Genomic DNA, 20117 nt, shown 5'->3' with positions numbered 1-20117 from the left:
ACACCTGACTGAAAAATAAGATCATAAATCACTTTCACTGATAAGTTACCTGTGAATCACAAGTTATTAATGCAAAATTTTGCTCAATAATTTGTTAGCTCAAGTATAGGACTTGACATTGCCTCTAGAGGTTGATGAAAAGAATGTACAAGAAAGCAGAAATCCTGCATCATTCAGGTGACTGAGAAAAGGGTTAACTTGTTGACTTTTAAATAAAAATGACCTACAGATTCACAATCCACTGTCCACTTGCCAACGAGGTATGGTTACAAACAGTAGAAGCCAACTTCATTTAACCCTCATTGTGATTCTTTTGAAAAAAGCTGCATACACTCATGTTAACACCCACTTAAGGCAAAAATATATTTCAACTTCAAATATGTATCTACTGTAAGTACTAACCTGTTAAAAGTGGGTGTTTCTAAATCTTAAGATGGCATAACAATCCAGTGTTTAAGCATCGCTAATGCATTCTAAGAGTGAAACAATATTTTACATCTAGAATTTAATAATATTTTTTAAATCATGGGCAATCTAAACAAAATACAAGGTAACTTTGTGAAACAATATTTTACATCTAGAATTTAATAATATTTTTTAAATCATGGGCAATCTAAACAAAATACAAGGTAACTTTGTAATGAGATTGCATATAAATGGGACCCAAAGTGCTGCTGGATCTAACATTTCTCCTTCAACACTGGATTCACCCTACTTGTAGTAATTGCTCTAGGAATAATCATTCCTCCTGAGACATTTTGTCCTTGTCCAAACTCATTCTTCCTCCTGACACTATGGCTGGCACTGACATCAGAGCTCCTAAATCTTGCCAATGTAGTAAAAAGTAGTTAAGGCTGAATATTTGTGGGCTGGGGGATGAGTGTGGGGTGGCATGAAGAGCACAGGCACAACCTTAAGAACTTAATACCAGAGCTACAGAGATACATCAGTTACCTAATGCTGTGTAACAAATCACCCCAAACTTAGAGAGTACAATTATTATCAGGTTCTGTTGGTCATGAGTTTAGAAAGGACACATGGAGATGGTTTCATTTCTGCTCCAGTGTCAGGAACACAGCTAGAAGACTCAAAATCCAGACCTAGAAATATCTGGGAGCTCATTTGCTCACATGTTTGATCATAGATTCTGATGATCAACTGGGGTCTAGCTGGGACTATCAGCTAGAATAACCTACAGGTAGTTCTTCCATTCCAGGGTCAAGTGTTCCAGGAGAAGCTACTTTGCCTCTTCTGGCCAGGCCTCAGAAGTCATGCAACATCACTCTGCTGCATTCTATTGGTCAATGAAGTTACAAAGATCCACCCAGGCTTAAGGAGAGAGAACACAGACCATACCTCTCAATGGAGTCATATCAACATTTTAAGTAGTGTATATAGGATGATATATACTATTATACACATGCCTTGTGTAGCTGTCTTTGGAAAATAGAATCTTCTGCAAGAAGTACTAGAAGAAGCAAAAGTCTTTTGTTTTTTTCCAAATAGCATTCTCAATTTGAAACTACTTTTCCAAATACTTGGGAAATTACTTTAGTAGTAACATTAAGTCAGTTCAACACCATTAGCCTCTGTACCCAGTATGTTATCTAAAATGCATAAATACCAATTCGGTACATATAGTTTTTTCTGAGATTGGAACCAGCTTCCATTTATAGTATTGCTTCTATAAAAACCCCTCTGGCCTTCCACACTTACTATAAGGTCAGGAGCACATCTGAACTTCTAGTTACACACAGTCCTGGGTGAGCACTGCTGATTTGCTCTTCTTCCTCGAGTTCCCCACTTCCTCCCTCCCCCACCAGCAGACTCATATTCCGTTGTGGATGAAGGCTTAATGTGATATGAACTGGGGACACACACCAGTAACGCTCTATTTCCAAATCATGCATTCCAACATAACCTTAGGACACTCTTCTCAGCATATAATTACCTATACAAAAATGAGAATGCTCTTAGAAGTGCTGAGAGTTTCAGGACTAGTTATTACTGGAATATGATGTGGTCACCATGGCCTCGGTAAACTGCCCTCTTGCCTTGGCTACAGGAACCATTCTCTAGATGAGTGAAAACAATGTGAAATTCTATCTGGAGTCATGTTTATAATGATCGTCCTCAGACTGTCATATTAGGGCATCACAGGCAGATAAGCACTCATATATTCTTGACTAAATATTCTACCATTTTGTATGCTGACACAATTATTAAAAGGTATCATATCTTTTTGTCAGAAACATAATTATATGTCTCAGTAATGAGGATTTCACAGCTAGGATCATAATCTTCCCTGAAAATGTTCTATGGCCTAATTTTTCTAACAATTTAATAGTCTTCTAGATGTTATAACCAAGTTACCAAATATTCTGTCTTTAAAAAATCTGTGATTTATACAAGTGTACATAAGTGGTCCAAAATAGTTATAACTACCAATTGAACAAAGGAATATCTTGTCAGGAGCTTATCTTCACAACACAGGCATTTATGAAATTTGGCTTCTAAGTTAAATTGAAGTATCCATCCCCTCTAGTTAATAATAGAGTGAAGTGTGTCAAAACCACAGTCATTAGACTTAGTGTTGTAGGTATCAGCAAATTTAAAAGTTCAGTTTCTTATATACCATATATTACATGCATTAATCACTTAAATATAAAATGTATATCAAAGAAAATATCAAGGTTAAAATGTTGAATTTTTCTCATTGGATGCACAATCAAGTTTTGGGTTTTTTTTTTAAACTATAATTTAACCTCCATCTTTATAAAACTTGATAACTTCTTTTGATGGATGTGTAAAAAGGTTCCTCATGTATGGAACTGGTGGAAGGAGTGAGAATCACATTCCTTTAATCAGAGAGTGCAGGACACATAAGATGCAGCTCGTGGGATCGGACAACATTGGAAATGTGACCAGTGGGACCAAAGGCTTCCTGAATCTGAAGATGACTTATCTGACTGTTCTTTACCGTACTGCCAACTTACAACTTTAGAATAGACCAGAAGCCTCAACACCTCAGGAATCTAGAAAACCAATAGTGGGGAATAGGCCAACAAGCACTGGACTAAATATCCAAGATGACACAAGCACTGCAATTTAACGGATACTTACTGAACAAACTTTACACGCAGCATGTAGTACTGCCTATAAAGCTGAGAACTTTCCAGTTAAGATTTTTATTGTTTAAAGGAGGCCTCCACCTCTGCAGTAGAAGATAGGATTAATTTATAGTCTCTCGTTAAATACTGTGATTATTTATAGGTTAGCACTTTATACAGGCAAATATGGAAATGTAGGTAGGTAGAGGTTTATTTTTATGTTCAGTTTTGTGACCAATTCAAGAATTCTTATTTCCAATTTTTAACAAAATGAGGGAATATAAATATGCCTTTTTCCATGCTGAAGTTGAAGAGGGTTAGTCATAAGCTCCAGTATTAACTTCAAATGTAACTTAAACCCAACCATATCCTATTGAATGTAAATGACAAACGTACAGTTACAAGGCAGAAATTGTCAGGTTAGATAAAAAGGTATGTCCCAATTTTATGCTGCTTAAAAGAAATGTATTTTAAATATTAATATCTAAGTAAGTTAAAAGTAAAAGGATGGAAATAATAGACCATCCTAATCAAATATGCTGTAACTACATTAATAGAACGCAAAGTAGATTACAGAAGAATATAACCAAGAATGAACAAAGTCTTCTCAAAATGACCAAGAGGCAAATTCATCTAGAGGACAGAAAAATCCTGAACTTTACATGTGTAACAGATCTTCAAAATACATAAAGCAAATCCTGATGGAACTTCAAGGAGAGACAGACATTTCCACAACTAAAGTTGAAGATTTCAATACAACTTTCTCAATAATTGATAAACAAGTAGACAGAAAATCCAAAAGTCTATGGAAGACTTCAGTAACACTATCCACCAATCAACCCAATTGACAATTTTAGAATAATCTTCTCAGGATCAGAATATACAGTCTTCTCAAGGGCACAGGGAACACTTACTGAGATGGGTCATATCCAGGATGTAACGAAAGTCTCAAACTTGAAAGAATTCAATTCATACAAAATATGTTCTCTGACCACAATGGAATTACACATTAACAAAGATAATTGGAAAATTATCTGGAAAATTCTTATATAACTGGAAATGAAACAACACTTCTAAATAACATGTGGGTCAAGGCAAAACTCAAAAACAAAATTAGAAAAGTTTTTTGAACTGAATACAAATGAAAGCAGAGTATAAGAATAAGTGAAATTCCACTAAAGCCATACAGAGGCACAAATGTAGAGAATGAAACTGTGCTATAAAAAACCCCTCAAATTCATCATCTCATGCTGCATTTTAACAATAGAAAAAGAAAAATTAAATCTAAAATAAACAGATGAAAGGAAGTATTAGTGATTAGAGCACATACAAACAGGAAAAAAAGAGAAAAATCAACGTACACCAAAACTGGCTCTTAGAAGTGAAAATGAAAAGTGAATCTAGTCAAAGTAGTCTGGAAAATAAGAGACAAAGACTATCAGGACTAAAATAGAATATAACTATGGATCATATTCTACAAATACAAAGAGGATTTCAAGGAATTATGAACAATTTTGTGCCAATATATTCAAAAACTCCAATGAAATGACAAATTCCTTCAAAGTTGAAGAAAAGTTAAGTTGAAAATCTCTATATTACAGAAAATGAGTCTGCAATTTTTTTTTAATGTCTGATAGAGCTATTTATTTAGTCCAGAGCCCATGCAAGGTTTACACATTACATTTTTTTTAATATCTTTATTGGGGTAAAATTGTTTCGAATGTTGTGTTAGTTTCTGCTGTATAACAAAGTGAATCAGCTATACATATACATATATCCCCATATCCCCTCCCTCTTGCGTCTCCCTCCCACCCTCCCTATCCCACCCCTCAAGGTGGTCACAAACCACTGAGCTGAGCTCCCTGTGTGATGCAGCTGCTTCCCACTAGCTATCTATTTTACATTACTTTCGGGATGCCCAGAGTCCCTTCGGTGTTCACTTCGAGAAGCTAATGATTTCTAATGATGGAGAACTCTTCACCTTGGCTAGGTACATCAAGTTAATTTCTCCATCAGGAGGTCGGAATTGCTTTCTAATCAGAAGAAGCCATATCATTTTTTGAGCTCTGTATAGGTATTGTCATTTTGGTTGTAGTTCCACATTTGCACTGCCCAAATTCTTATTCCACTACCAACCTTTTAAATCCTGACAGATGGCTTGAACTACAGGCAAAACACTGCTTTGTATCCATTATTTTATTTCAGTTAGTTACTGTCTGCCTGCTTGACTATTAGTAGTTTTCACTGTTTAAGGAAATCCTGACCTGTTTTCCTGTCTTGGTTTTGACCTGTGATTCTGTTTCATGCTTCATTAGGTAAATTTCCATCTTCCATTAAGTCTTTGAGAACTAACTCAACTTCTAGATCCTGCCTTGGATCCAGAAGACTCTCTGCAGAATTTTTCTTCTAGGATAATTATGTCATTTTTTGGCTCTCAGGGAGCAGGGAGGAAAAAGGAGGGGGGAAACTAAATTCCATTCTCAAGTCGTCTAATATTTTCATCTTACTATGTTACTTAAAACACATAAATGAAAAATAATGCACAAGACCTACCAACTCTGTTAAGAAATTAGACATGACCAACATGGCTGAAACCCCGTGTATTCCTACCTTCCATATCTCATGGCCTCACTATCTTCCCTGAAATGAACATAACCCTCCATTTGCTTTGTGTGAGGTCCCTGCACAACTTTATGGTGGTGATTAATCTTTGGAATTTCTTCAGTTTGGGGTTGAGGGTATGTCCTTTGGGGAGTATTGCTTCCTTCTACCAAAAGCCCCACTGTGCTCACGTTCAAGGCCTTGTCTCTTGTTCCGTACGTGTTCCTTAAAATGCAAGCCTTTTGGTTACCAAGATTAGCAAAAGACTCCAATGCATGTATAGCTTCAGCTGACGGCTCTGGTTTCCAGTCCCCTCTGGTTTTCCACACTAGGATCTTTGCTCTACAGCACTCCTGGATGTTTTGTGTATTGAAGTGGAAGCCAAGCTCCTAGATAGCTTATCTGCCATGTTGCTAGAAGCAGCTTTGTGCTTACTTTTTACATTTCCTTTGATAATTGCATTTACATATTTTAAACTATTAAATTTTCTTTAAGTTGAATGTGGCTATTTCAACTGACTATTATTACCTATTAAAAGTTACAGTGTATAGGGCTTCCCTGGGGGTGCAGTGGTTGAGAGTCCGCCTGCCGATGCAGGGGACACGGGTTCATGCCCCGGTCCGGGAAGATCCCACATGCCGCGGAGCGGCTGGGCCCGTGAGCCATGGCCACTGAGCCTGCATGTCCGGAGTCTGTGCTCCGCAACGGGAGAGGCCACAACAGTGAGAGGCCAGCACACCACAAAAAAAAAAAAAAAAAAAAGTTACAGTGTATAATCTAAAACTAAAGAGTGGTTATTGTAGGTATTGCAGATTATAATTGTGTTATGGTGCTTATATTGTTATTTTATTCAATTTCATAATATGTAAGTTATAAGGTCTAGATATAAACAATTATGGAAAAGCAGAATAAAAAATTAAGTTCCCCAAATACATTCTAAAAGAGACCCAGGATATATTGGGCTTCTGTTTCCAATTGTCAGGATGGATCATCATGTCTAAACAATTGGTGATAAATTGATCTCTCACTGTTGGTGACCCAGGATATATTGGGCTTCTGTTTCCAATTGTCAGGATGGATCATCATGTCTAAACAATTGGTGATAAATTGATCTCTCACTGTTGGTGCTGAAAGCATTCTCCCAAGAAAATAGAAGCTACTATCTCGAAGTACGTTCATCACCACAAATGATACGAGATGGACTCACTCTCGTTGTTTTTTAATGAGGATTAATAATCTCTGCCACTTTCACCACACACTCTGTATCAAGAATAATACTGCTACTTAAGAGCCATCACTGCCAGGTGTTCCAAACTCAATTTCCTGCAGAGGAAATTATGAAAAACCATATACCTATGTCCTTAAAGTAAAATTGGGTATTACAGATAACAACTGAATTAGGCCAGCAGAAATTATAAAATGATAGCAGAGTCAGATAATCTACATAACAGACAAGATTATCAATTGAAATTGATGATTGTTGAAGTCAGGAGAGCAGGACTGGCAGGCTCTAGGTGATACAGCCTGTGTGGGATTCTAGAGGAGTTACAGTGTGGGACTTGGTCAAGCAAGTGAAAATCTAGGAAGAGATGTGACCACACAGGAAAGAAACAATCTCCATAAACCCAGCAACTCTACATTCAAGCACATGTCTTGTCAAGGACACATCAAAATGAAGACATATCCATTCTAGGGGCAGTCTTCAGGAAGTATTAGATCTCTTAACCTGACGTAGGTGTTCAGCAGATTAAGTTTTCTCAAGGAAGTCTGCCAACTAAAAATAGATCTGTCCACTTAGTCCCAGTCAACAGTATTTTCTTCTGTTTTGTGAAGTGTTTGTGCCAATGAGATTCTTCTACTTCCTGAAACCTGCCACTAAAATGTATATAAAATCTGCATTACCTCTATTATATAGACTGCATTACCTCAAGATGAATCAGATTAATTTGTCTCTGGCAGATAGATGTGGAATAAAAAGTCATCTTTCTTTAAAGTGAGTGCTCAGATTTGTAGATGCTCTGAGTAAAGCAACCATCACTTCACAAGTGGAATAAAAGGAATATGAAAACAGTTTTGACTCATACTCTTCATGGATTGTAAAAGAAACCAACTCAAGTCTCAGTTTCCTCCTGTTTTTCTGTGGGATTTTTACAGTTGTAGTTCTCATATATTACGATCTAATTCAAGTTAATATTTGTATATGACGTAAGGACTGAGGTTCACTGTTTTCCCACATGGATAGTCAGCTTCCAGGACCATTTGTTAAAATCCTTATTTCCTCTGTTGAATTGCCTTCGTACCTTTGACAAAAATCAATTGACCATAAATGTACAGGTACGTTCATTTCTGACCATTCTATGTGGTTTCATTGATCTGTATGTCTGTCCTTAGACAAACACCCAACTGTTTCTACTGTAGGTTTCAAATCTTGATTTCAAGTACTGTGTATCTTCCAAATTTTTTCAAAATCGTTTTGGTTATTCTAATTACTTTACCATGAAGTTTAGAAGTGGTTTGTCAATTTTTATAAAAAGTGTTGCTGTACTATCGATATGGACTGTACTGTACCTAGAGATCAATTCAGGGAGGATTGGAATTTTTAAAATATTGTCTTTCAATCTATAAATAGGTATCTCACCATTTCTTTAATTTCTCTCAGCAATATTTCAGTGTATATTTCTTGACCATATTTTCTTAAATGTACCCCTAAACACTTTGTCATTTGATGCTATCATAAATAGCATTTTTATTTCAATTTTCAATTTTTTGCTGAAAGTACCAAGAAATACTAATTGAGACTTCCACATTGACCTTGTACCCTACATGCTTTGTAGTTTCACTAGCAACTTACGTATTCTATAGATTTTGCACTTAGGAAATCATGTCATTTGCAAATACAGACATTCTTTTCCAATGCCAGTGCATTTTTCCTTGCTCTGCCTGTTACTACAGCCAGGACTTTTGGTTCAATGCAGAACGTAAATGTTAAAAGGAGAAATCTTTGCCTTGTTCTTATGGGGGTGGGCATTTCTTTTTTCACTATAAAGTATGATGTTAGGTTTTTCCCATAGAAGTCCTTTATTGTGTTGCAGGTTTTTCCTTCTAATGTTATCTCACTGAGAAATTTCTCAAGGATGACTGAATTTTGACAAATCTCTGAATCCACTGAAATGATCATTTTTCTTCCTTAACTAGTTAACATGGTTAATAACATTGATGTCCAAATAAGCCAAACTTGGATTCCTGTGATAAACCCGTTTGTCATTATTCTTTTATACGTTGCTGGATTTGATTTGCTAAAATGTCCTTAAAGATCTTGTCTATGTGCTTAAGTGGTATTGTCTGTAGACCTCCTTTCTTGTAAGGTCTTAAGTTTTGTTTTATTATCAGAGTAATGCTCGCCTCCTAAGATGAGTTAGAACGTGTCCTGCTGTGGTGTGCGGAATTGGTTAATTTTTTTCAAAATGTATCTAGAGAGAAATTTTCATTTGGAGGTTTGTGACATCCAATGGAATCAGGTTAACATTTTCATGTTCTAGTGAGATATACCTTTAGTGCTTCTCTGGAAAATTGCCCATTTCACCTAAGTTTCTTATTAAATTGGTACAAATTTTTTTATATAATTCCTCCTTATTATTTATAAACAGGGATTAGTAAACTTTTTGTAAGATGCCAGATATTTTAGGCTTTGTTGCCATACATTGTCACAATTATTCAACTCTGCTATTAGAGTACAAAAGCAGTATAGGCATGAAAATGGCTATGGCTGGGCTCCACTAATACTTTTAGTGACCAGCAGGCTAGATTAGGCCTAGAAGCTATAGTTCACTGACCTTTAAATATCCGTGGCATCTCCTGTGATTATCTGCATTTTTATTCCTGATCATGGTAATTTTATCTATTGATCTTTCCAAAGAAACCGTTCTTGGTTTCATTGACTCTTATTTTTATTTTGTCATTTGTGGCTTTCATTTTTATTATTTCTTTCTGCTGTTCACCTTGTGTTTACTTTGCTCTGCATGCTTTAGTTTCTTAGAGTTGAAGTTTATATCATTGATTTGGAATCTTTGTTCTAACATCAGCACCTAATATTATAACTATCCCTGTAAGCACTGCCTTACCTGCATCCCAGAAGTTTTAATGTGTGAATTTTAATTTATTTTGAAACATTTTAAAATACTTTTTTATTTCCTTTATAACCAATGAATCCTTTAGAAGTACACTATGTTACTTCCCACTGTTTGGTGATTTTATGTCTTTATGTTGATTTCTCATTTAATTTCAAAATGCTCAGGAGATACTCATTTTTCTAATCCTTTAAAAATTGAGACATTCTGTGGCCCAGAATATGGTCTTGATCAATGTTCTGTGGGCACTTGAGAACGTTTTTGCTGTTTGGCATATTATTCCATAAATGTTATAGGTGTGGCTGCTTGCTGGTACTCTTCACACCTTCTGTGTCCTTATCTGTATAACTGCAGACATGCTGTAATTGAGTTACCCAGTTTTCCTTATACTTTGATTAGATTTCCTCTGCATACTTAAGCTTATTTTGCATATATAGATAGGAGTTTTGTATCTTTGTAATTGAGCAATTTATCAAATATTTTTCCTTATCCTTGGTAATATTTCTCCTTCTGAAGTCTACTTAATCTGATATGAAGTAATTTGTGTTACTATATTATAGTATTTAAACTTTTATATTTAACCACTCTATATCTTTATAAAATAAGTATGTGGGAGATAGCATATAATTGGTTCTTGCTTTTTTAATTGAGTTTAACATCTGCTTTTAGTTGGTTATTAGGTCACTTAACATTTAATTCATATGGTTGATCTTATTTGTTTTCTATTTGTTACCACTGTTCTTTGTACATCTTTTTCACATTCTTGTAGATTGAGTGAGTTTAGAACTTCTTATATCCCCAGAAGCCTAATAGCTGCATTTTTGTTTTCATTGCTTGCTATGTTTAATATACATCTTTTAGTGTATCTTTAGTACATACAGAAAAGCCTTACAACTGTATACTTCTGTTTCCCCTCCCATACATTGTATTCTTGTCATATTTTGCATCTACTTAAGCTATAAAACTTTATAATCAGTTTTTGCTTTAAGTTATTTTAAAATATTTAAAGATAAGAGTGACTCCTCTTGCTATTTTCATAATACTAGGAGTCCTAGAATAAAATTACCTATTTGCACATGACAAGACCTAAAAATTGAAATGCAAACCCTAAAGTTTACACAAAACACCAAACTGTTAGAACTAAAAGAACTCAGTGAAGTTTCTGGATATAAAAATATATTGGCATTTCGATATATAAACCAACTGAAAAGGAAATTAAGAACACAATTCCATTTTCAATAGGATCAAGAACGTTTAGGATTAACTTAACCAAGGAGGCAAAAAGACATGTATGCTGAAAACTATAAAACACTGCTGAAAGAAATTAAATTTGACAAGTAAAGGGAAAGACATCATGTTCATGGACTGGAAGAATGTTGTTAAGATGACAACACTACCCAAAATGATCTGCGGAGTCAATTCAATCCGTATCAAAATCCCAATGAAGTGTTTGGCAAAAATAGAAAACTTTATCCTAAAATTCACATGGAATCTCAGTAACCAAGTTACAGTCTCCCATTTCCCAATTGCTTACCATAGCTTTGTAGCAAGTTTTGTAAAGAAGGGTGGTACTGTCACAAAGAGGCATACAGACAGTAAAAGAATAGAGAGCCTCAAGTTGGACCCTTACCTTATGCCATATACAAAAATTAACTCAAAATGGAAAGTCTAAATGATCTGGAACTATTAAATTCTTGGGAGCAAACATGGGGGAATAGTTTCATAACACTGGATTTGCCAATTATTTCTTGGATATGACACCAAAAACATAAATTGAACATCAAAATTAAGATCTTATATGCCAAGTACACTATCAACGTAGTGAAAAGGCAACCCATGGAATGGAAGACTATATTAGCAAATCACTATCTGATAGGGAATTAACATCTAGAGTATATAAAGAACACCTACGAAACAAAAATCAAATTTGTTTTAAAAATGGGCAAAGAACTTAGACATTTCTCCAAAGAAGATACACACATGGCCTGTAAGTACATGAAAAGACAATCATCACTCATCATTAGAGAAATGCAAATAAAACCATACTGAGATACTAACTTGCATCTACTAAGATGCCTATCTAAAACAATTACAACAAATATTGGCAAGTATATAGAGAAATTGGAACCCTTGTGTACTGTTGATGGTAGAACAGTGCAGTCATTGAGGAAAACAGCATTTCTTCAAAAAACTAAAGATAGAACTACCCTATGGCCCAACAATTCAACTTGAGTGTATACCCAAAAGAGAAAGCAGAGACTTGAACAAGTTTTGTGCTACCATGTTCATAAGAGCCTTATTCACAACAGACTAATGGTGGAAGCAAACCAAGTACCCAACGACAGATGAATGAATAAACAGTACATTTTAAGACAGTATGCTTCTCCCTTATCCTTACCGCTGCTGCTACTGTCAGACTTAGATTTTTTCCAATTTCATTATTATTTTTTAATTTCAGTTTCTAAGTATGTGGCTAAGTTTAGGATTGCTCTATGTGAGGAGGCCATTTTGGGGGGTCTGCACTGCGTGGATTGTGGGATTTCAGTTCCCTAACCAGGGACTGAACATGGGTCACAGCAGTGAAAGCCTGGAATCCTAACCACTAGGCCACCAGGGAGCTTCTGAGAGGCCTTTTTATTTTCCACTCCCTGAATTCCACTAAGATCCTTCACCCATCTCTGAGAGGTTTTTAATTCTTATTGACTTGAGGCAATTATATGTTTACACACAAATTGTCTGCTATGTCCATTTTAAATATTTTCTCCAAGAATCTAGTCACACTGAGGTTATTTTTTGTCCTCATGCAGTCCACCTTAGGATAGGGACAGGAGCAGCTTCCTGGAAAGCACCCCCCTCTTGGGCTAGAATGGGAAGCGCCCCAGCAGGAAACCTCAGTCCCGACTGCTGAGCTTGGCAAAACCTGCCGCTCGGAGCACCACCCTGCACCTGTGTTCAGGACTGCTCCCACTTTTGTTGGATGCCCCATCTCACAGCTTGGCTCACAGAAGAGACAGGAACATACAAGGATCAAGCAGCCTGACAGGTCCCTCTGCAGGGCTTGAATTCATCTCCCTGCCAGGTGATCCCACACCCCTTCTGCCGCCGGGGTCCACCACCTCCAGGCCTGTATGGCCTTGATATGGCCCCACCATTGTGAGCCTCCCTTCTGCGGGCTCTCAATATTCCTATGTGCCACTATTTCACTCTTCAGTAACCTCTTCCCTACTTTCTTAGGAATTCTTCACAGTTCCTTCTCCTCTGAGAACTTCTTTTACTCTTGTTAATCACACTGTATTTGTGTGTGTTCTATCATTATATAGTTTGTTTATATGGTTTGAGGTAGGAGCAAAGACCGAAGCTTACCACCACTTTGTCCCAGCTCAGACAATTTCAGAGCATCCTGGCAGAAAGAAAGAGGCCCAATAGCTCCACTACAACTGAACTTCAACTTTTAAAACTCTTTGAGAAGATGTGGCACATATATACAATGGAATATTACTCAGCCATAAAAGGAACCGAAATTGAGCTATTTGTAGTGAGGTGGATGGACCCAGAGTCTGTCATAAAGAGTGAAGTCAGAAAGAGTAAAACAAATACCGTATGCTAACACATATATATGGAATTTAAGAAGAAAAAAATGTCATGAAGAACCTAGGGGTAAGACAGGAATAAAGACACAGACCTACTTGAGAATGGACTTGAGGATATGGGGAGGGGGAAGGGTAAGCTGGGACAAAGTGAGAGAGTGGCATGGAAATATATACACTACCAAATGTAAAATAGATAGCTAGTGGGAAGCAGCCGCATAGCACAGGGAGATCAGCTCGGTGCTTTGTGACCACCTAGAGGGGTGGGATAGGGAGGGTGGGAGGGAGGGAGACGCTAGAGGGAAGAGATATGGAAACAGATGTATATGTATAACTGATTCACTTTGTTATAAAGCAGAAACTAGCAGACCCCTGTAAAACAATTATACTCCAATAAAGATGTAAAAAAATAAAAATAAAAAAATTAAGTTGGGTCATGTGATTTAAAAAAAAACTCTGAGGCATAACGTAGGTTTCATTCACCCCCTAAGAAATGAGCCTGATGCCTGATAAGATCAAACAAAGCACTCCGTATACATCCCCTTATATCACACAACTTCTAGGTTAGGAAGCCCATAGCACATACTAGAAAAAAGATAAAGTTATTGGTATCAATAATTGGTTACAGTTAAAAATAATGATACTTATGTTAATAGATTACTGAATTAATATCACAATAAATAAGGCTGTAAAATTTTAAAGCAAAGCAGTACTTTCAATTAAATCAGGACAACTTTGAATGTCCACACATCTACAAAATGTAGACCTTTTTCCTTTCCTTCTCATCTGAATTAAGATACTTTTCAATGGCAGGCCTGTAGATGTTGGCGCAAGTTAGCAGTGTAAACAAGGGCCAAGAGGGAGGATTTCTCAGGCTAAAGGCTGGGATTCACAGCACTGAGGTGCTTCTCCAGTAACAGCTGTGCACCGTCCACTCACTAATGGATCCCAGTTGTTTGAGGACGTTTTAATGTGAAGATAAAACTGGTGGCAGAAGCTCAGTTGGTCAGAGTTAACTAAGGAAAAAAGAGCCTGGGACTTCCCTGGTGGTGCAGTGGTTAACAATCTGCCTACCAATGCAGGGGACATGGGTTCGAGCCCTGGTCCGGGGAGATCCCACATGCCGTGGAGCAACTAAACCTGTGAGCCACAACTACTGACCCTGCACTCTAGAGCCCGCGAGCTGCAGCTACTGAGCCCGCATGCCACAACTACTGAAGCCTGCATACCTAGAGCCCATATTCCATAATAAGAGAAGCCACCGCAGCGAGAAGCCTGCACACTGCAAGGAAGAGTAGCCCCTGCTCGCTGCAACTAGAGAAAGCCCACGTGCAACAACGAAGACTAAACACAGATAAAAATAAATTTTTTTTAAAAAAGGGGGAAAAAAACAGGTGCCAGAGTCTTTTTTTTTTTTTTTTAAACTGAGAGGGGGCCGGGGCATTGACTAAGGATGGACCCCAGCAGTGTCACAGAGCCCAGGAAGAAATGCAGGTGGGGTCGCAGACCTGGCTGAACACTCCAACCACCGAGGCAGAAAGAGGCTTTAATAACCCATCAGGCCACACCCAAAGCCAATTAAGCCCATGTCTCTAGGGCTGGGATATCAGACACTGAAAGGCCCCCAGGTGATTCCTCTGAACCCTCAGCCAGAGTTGAGAAACTATCACAGAGCGTCTGAGGCAGTGACTTAAAGCTTCGTGGTTTCGTCCACCCAGAGAGTAGTCCTTTCTACTGGATTTTACCCTATTTTGTAAGGTTCTGATTCCTTATGCCCTCCCACTGGTATTTACCACCATTGAATCTTCTTCCAGAGAAAGTCACCAAATTCACAGTACCCTGAAACAGGTATTTAAGAATTTCCATCTACATTCACTTGAAAACAAAGGGACGTTTAGAGTAACTGCTTCCTCTACACGTCTTCTTACATTTAGATTCACAAGAAACACAAAATAGATTTTTCAAATAGTTTTTTCTCTGTAACACATTCCTTTGTAATTATAGCCATTACACAAGCGCTTTTATTTTAATTGAATGTCTCATTATCCCTAAAGTGATTCAACCTGCAGTGCTCTCTGCACAATCATCGGTCTGAAGAAAACAGCTCTCTCCCAGGTACTTTGCAAGGCAGCAAAATATATACATACATAAACACACACACACACATGTACACACACACACACAACTCATTGAACAGTTCTTCCTAAAAGACAACTGTTACTATAAACAATTTTCATTTCAAAGAATGATGTGGAACATGTTCATTTTAATTATTACTTTTCTAAACATAAGAAAAGTGCAGGACGGTTTAAGCCCTTAGTGCCCCTTAAGTGTGCTCAGGAGACCAGAGAAAAGAGACGCATTCCCTTGCTCTCTATTTCTAGCTCCGGTTAAACACACAGAACTTTCTGGTTATCCCATTAGCAGCAATGAGTTTGCCCTGGGTCATTCCTTGGCCAGCTCAGCAAGAGCCTTGTGACCAATAGCCCATATTTAAAAAATGAATAGCTAGCGACAGCGCGGTTATTTGCCAGTTCGACGGCAGAGAAGAGAGACTCTCTCCCCCTCCCCGCTCCGAAGCTATGGGGTGGGAAGGTGGTGGGATGGATGCGCCTTGCCTCTCAGAGAAACCTAGGAACAAGGGGCCGTAATAGCGAGCAGCCTCAGGGGAGCTGGACCAGGAGCATGGTCTCAGAGTCCAGGTGACTCGAGTCCAGGGGCGGCTGCAGAGAGCACGTGCGGACCTTCTCATGCGTCTCCCAACACGCCGGCACGAGTTTCCCACTGCTGCTGCAACAAATGCTGCAAACAGAGCGTCTTCACACAACGAAAGCACGTTCTTACCTTCAGACGCGTAAAATCAAGGTGTCCGGCAGGGCTGCGCTCCTCGCGGAGGCTCTCGGGAAGAATTCCTCGTCCCCTTCAGCGTCTCGAGGGGCCAGTGCTCCCCGGCTCACGACGCCTTCTCCGCATCACCCGCCATCTTGCTTCCAGCAGCGCAGCTCCAGCTCTGGCTGGGAGCTGCACGCCTCCCTCCTATAAGGTCAGGGTCACATTGACTCCACCTGGATAAGCTCATCTCCCACCTGAAGACCCTCAACTAATCCCACTATGCGAGGCAGTGTATCCACAGGTGCCAGGAATTAGGGTGTGCACGTCTCTGAGGGGGGCACTGTCAGCCCACCAGGATTCCCATCATGAGGATACGCTTCACGTGTGATTTTTGTCCTGAAAACAACTTAAGGATCATACAAGAAGGATGTGGCCCAAAGACCTTTGGGTAACTCATAACGCCAGCTAAGATGAGAGGAGTGGAAGAGCCTATGTGAATTGTAAGTTTTCTCACAAAACGTAAATGAGAGAGAACAGTAATCAAGCAGAAGGGAACCGCGAAGCTTGGTTTCTATCACTGCAGCTCAGTAAGAGCTCCTGTTAAAACATCAAGCTTCCTGTGTGCCAGCCGCTGCAGTTGGTACTCGGTATGTGCGGCCCCATTTAGTACTGCATGGATATGTCTCATTCACCAATGAATAAACTGAACCAAATAGAATTTAAGTAATTTGGCCAAAGTCACACAGCTAGTAGGTGGCAGACGAGGATGCTCGTCCTTGGCTCTGGGCACCACAGCCCGTGGGTATTCCTGCTGCACGAGATGCTCTGACTGCGGATGGTGCAGGAGGCACGGTGCACAGTGGAAGCAGCCCTGCAGCGGGACTCAGAAAGCCGCCTCCTGCCCAAGTTCAGCCGCCATGCAGGCTGCGGGGAAACGCCGTCACCTGTAAAAGGGAAGATCTCGTCCCACCTGTCTCTTCCTTCTTTATTGCTCTCAGTCTCAAACGAGAACCTTATTTGCTTCTTCCAGAAGACCCGAGGATAACAATCTTCCAGGGCAACTTCTCACTCTCAGGTGCATCTCCTAAGAGAGGGTTTTCCTGGGGAACCGCGTAACCTTGCCTCCGCTCCCTGACGACTCTGACCTTCCAGTTCTCGTCACGTCTCTTTCTCCAGGAAACCGACCTCTGCCTCCTCAGGCCGATCTGACAGCTCTTCCTGTTGTTTGTTGGCTTTTTTTGTTTATTTTAACATACTTCGTTGAAGTATAATTTATATAAAGTGTACCCACTGAGATGCACATTTCAATGAGCCTTGATATATGTACACACCCATGTCACCACCTCCCAAATCAAGATACAGGATGTTTCCAACACTTCAAATCTCTTTTCCTGCACCTTCTCACTCAGTCCTCTCTTCAGCTCTAGTCCTAGGCAGCCACTGATCTGGTTTCTGTCACAGCAGATTATACTGGTCTTTTCTGGAACTTAATGTGAGTAGAATCAGACAGTAATGCTCTCTGTGCCTGGCTTCTTTCACTCAATGTGATGTTCGCTGAGATCCCTGTTGTTGCATCATCAGTAACTAATTCATTTGTATCACTAGGTGTCATTCACCCAGAGCTGTATCTCTAAGGACTTAGAGCACAGTGATGTGAAGGGTGTACTGGACTTCACAGTGCAACGGAGCCACACCCTATGGTCCTCACCACCCAGGTCCTCCGCCTGCCTTTTGTCTGTGGAAAAACTTTAGCCAAAGAATAAGGTTAATAACAGCAGTGAGAAAATGCAGAAACAAAGGAAAACCATTATTTGGTCAGAGGAGACAAAATAATGTTTGTTTAGTCATTAAGCAAAGTCAAGGACCTTTAGGTCCTCCTCAAGGGCTATAGATAAGAGAGTCTTGAGCCATATCTTGTGAGCTGTGTTATAGATGCTAAACCCCACCAGGTGGAAGACGTTAACACATGATGACCAGGCTGTAATCAGACATAAGCTGCCACAATTCTGAGAACTGGCCTCAAAGAAATGGAAACAAACCGACTCTGGAACTGAGATTAACTGTACCTAAAACTATCGAGATGACGCTGGTCAGACCACCGATGACCAATTTCAAGATGACAGAGCTGCCTGCGCTGTTTCTGCAGGTAGCCGCTCCCTCTGTCTATAAAAGCTCTTGCCCCCCTGACTGTCTGGGGAGGGGGAGCTGGCCTTTGGACAGGAGTCCACTCCCCACCCCTCCCCGCCCTGGTTACCGGCATCCAAAACAAAGCAAACTTTCCTTTCCACAAACCTGGCCTCTGTATTGGCCTTTGAGCGGGGAGCAGCCAGACCCCACTTTCGGTTACAATAGCACTGACTCTGAAGAGAAGAAAACTTGCTAGAAAATTACAATATTTTACCCACAGAATCTAGCAAAATAAATACCACGTTTACAGTAAAACATTTTATAATCCATTTAATTATTTTAGTAGAAATGCATAGCCACCGCAGCTAGAAGTATAGAATTCTATGTACTAATAGGACTTCTGTCAAGGAAAGGCTAATTTTAACAATTGCTTAGCACGTGTTTCCTTTGCAGTTTTCATTTGGTCCTTTTAAAATAAAACAAAAATGGTTTATCCTGTGATATTTGCAGTGTTATTACAGCACTAAACACAATGTAGGGATCATAAAACATCTAACATTTATTCAAAAGGTCAGTTATAGGAATACATATTCAGAGATGTAATCGTTTGCTTATACTGGAAATTATGATTTAATGGGTTGAGATGTGCCAGATTTTCCTTGTGAATACTCAGTGTATTTCACACCATTCTAAACTGTCTGCTGTATGCAGAGGCATCAATCCTGAACACTTCGCTTGCAAGTCTTTCTTGCCAGGAGGGTTATGGACAGTACCACCAAGAATCTGTGGGTTTAGGAAGATGGAAGAGATTCTACTCAAGTGTTGACTGCAGATAGATGCTTGGGTGTCGGCAACTTACTGACTTGGGAAGCCACCTGTGGATTCTGGATGCCCTATTAAGAGTCGTCTGCTTTAGTTCAATCACAGCTGAGACTGTTGGAAGTGGCTTCTTTGTACTCCTTGGGCTTCCATATTTTTTCACTCCTCGGACCTTCCAATGGTTTTGTTAGCATCTCATTTTCTGCGTTGAATGTATTACTGGAAATAGAAAACCGCAAAGTAAACATCGTGATACAATTAAAAGAAATTACAAGGCTAAGGCGAGGAATACACTGGATGTCAGTGAGAGGAGCCCAGCATTTGAGATCATTCTGCCCAGAATTAAAACAAGACAAACAGCTGAGGGAATGAGCAGGAAACCTTCATCCTCGTGGAACTAGTAGGACAGGAGCTGGAAGAGGCCCTGCCATCTATATAGCACTGTAACCACCCTTTAAAGTGCTGTCTCCTAAAAGTAAATATAAATAGCAGTAAACAAGTAGACCGTAGCACTTCTGTGAGTTACATCAGTGATCCAAACTAATCTCATGCTCTGCAACTGGGTTTGGCTGATCATATATTTCTAATGTCCTCAGGTACCTGAAAGAGGTTTACAACTGTCTCTGAAAGAATATTACATCATCTAACATTTTGACAATTATTATTTCTAAAAAATGATGTTTCAACTCAAATGTTCAGCACTCAATCAAGGATATCTAGAGACGTAAGAAGCTATGACATCTGAATGGAGACCAACACACAAAAAATGTTAAGCAAAAATAAGTCCTCAGTTACTCCAGGTAGTAGAATCAATAGATATGGCTTGTAAAATAACTATGCTTCCTGTGGAGATAAAAGGAAAGCGTAAGCATTTCAGCAAAGAGCTCAAAGATTTTAATAAACAAATTTTATAT

At 39.0% G+C, this 20117-nt stretch overlaps 1 long non-coding RNA gene across 1 annotated transcript in view; it reads right to left on the bottom strand.

The window, feature by feature from the left end:
• Positions 1-20117, bottom strand: part of LOC309795800 — a 518318-nt gene that overhangs the window by 372265 nt on the left and 125936 nt on the right. Inside the window, exon 2 of the long non-coding RNA XR_014292364.1 lies at positions 19244-19422. This is a non-coding gene — a long non-coding RNA (uncharacterized lncRNA). The remainder of the gene's footprint in view (positions 1-19243; positions 19423-20117) is intronic.

Source organism: Mesoplodon mirus, assembly GCF_964341445.2.
Source record: "Mesoplodon mirus genome assembly, chromosome: 20".
In the NCBI taxonomy this organism is placed as follows: Eukaryota; Metazoa; Chordata; class Mammalia; order Artiodactyla; family Ziphiidae; genus Mesoplodon; species Mesoplodon mirus.
Note: the sequence above shows the minus strand (reverse complement) of the source record. Positions and strands in the feature narration are given on the sequence as shown.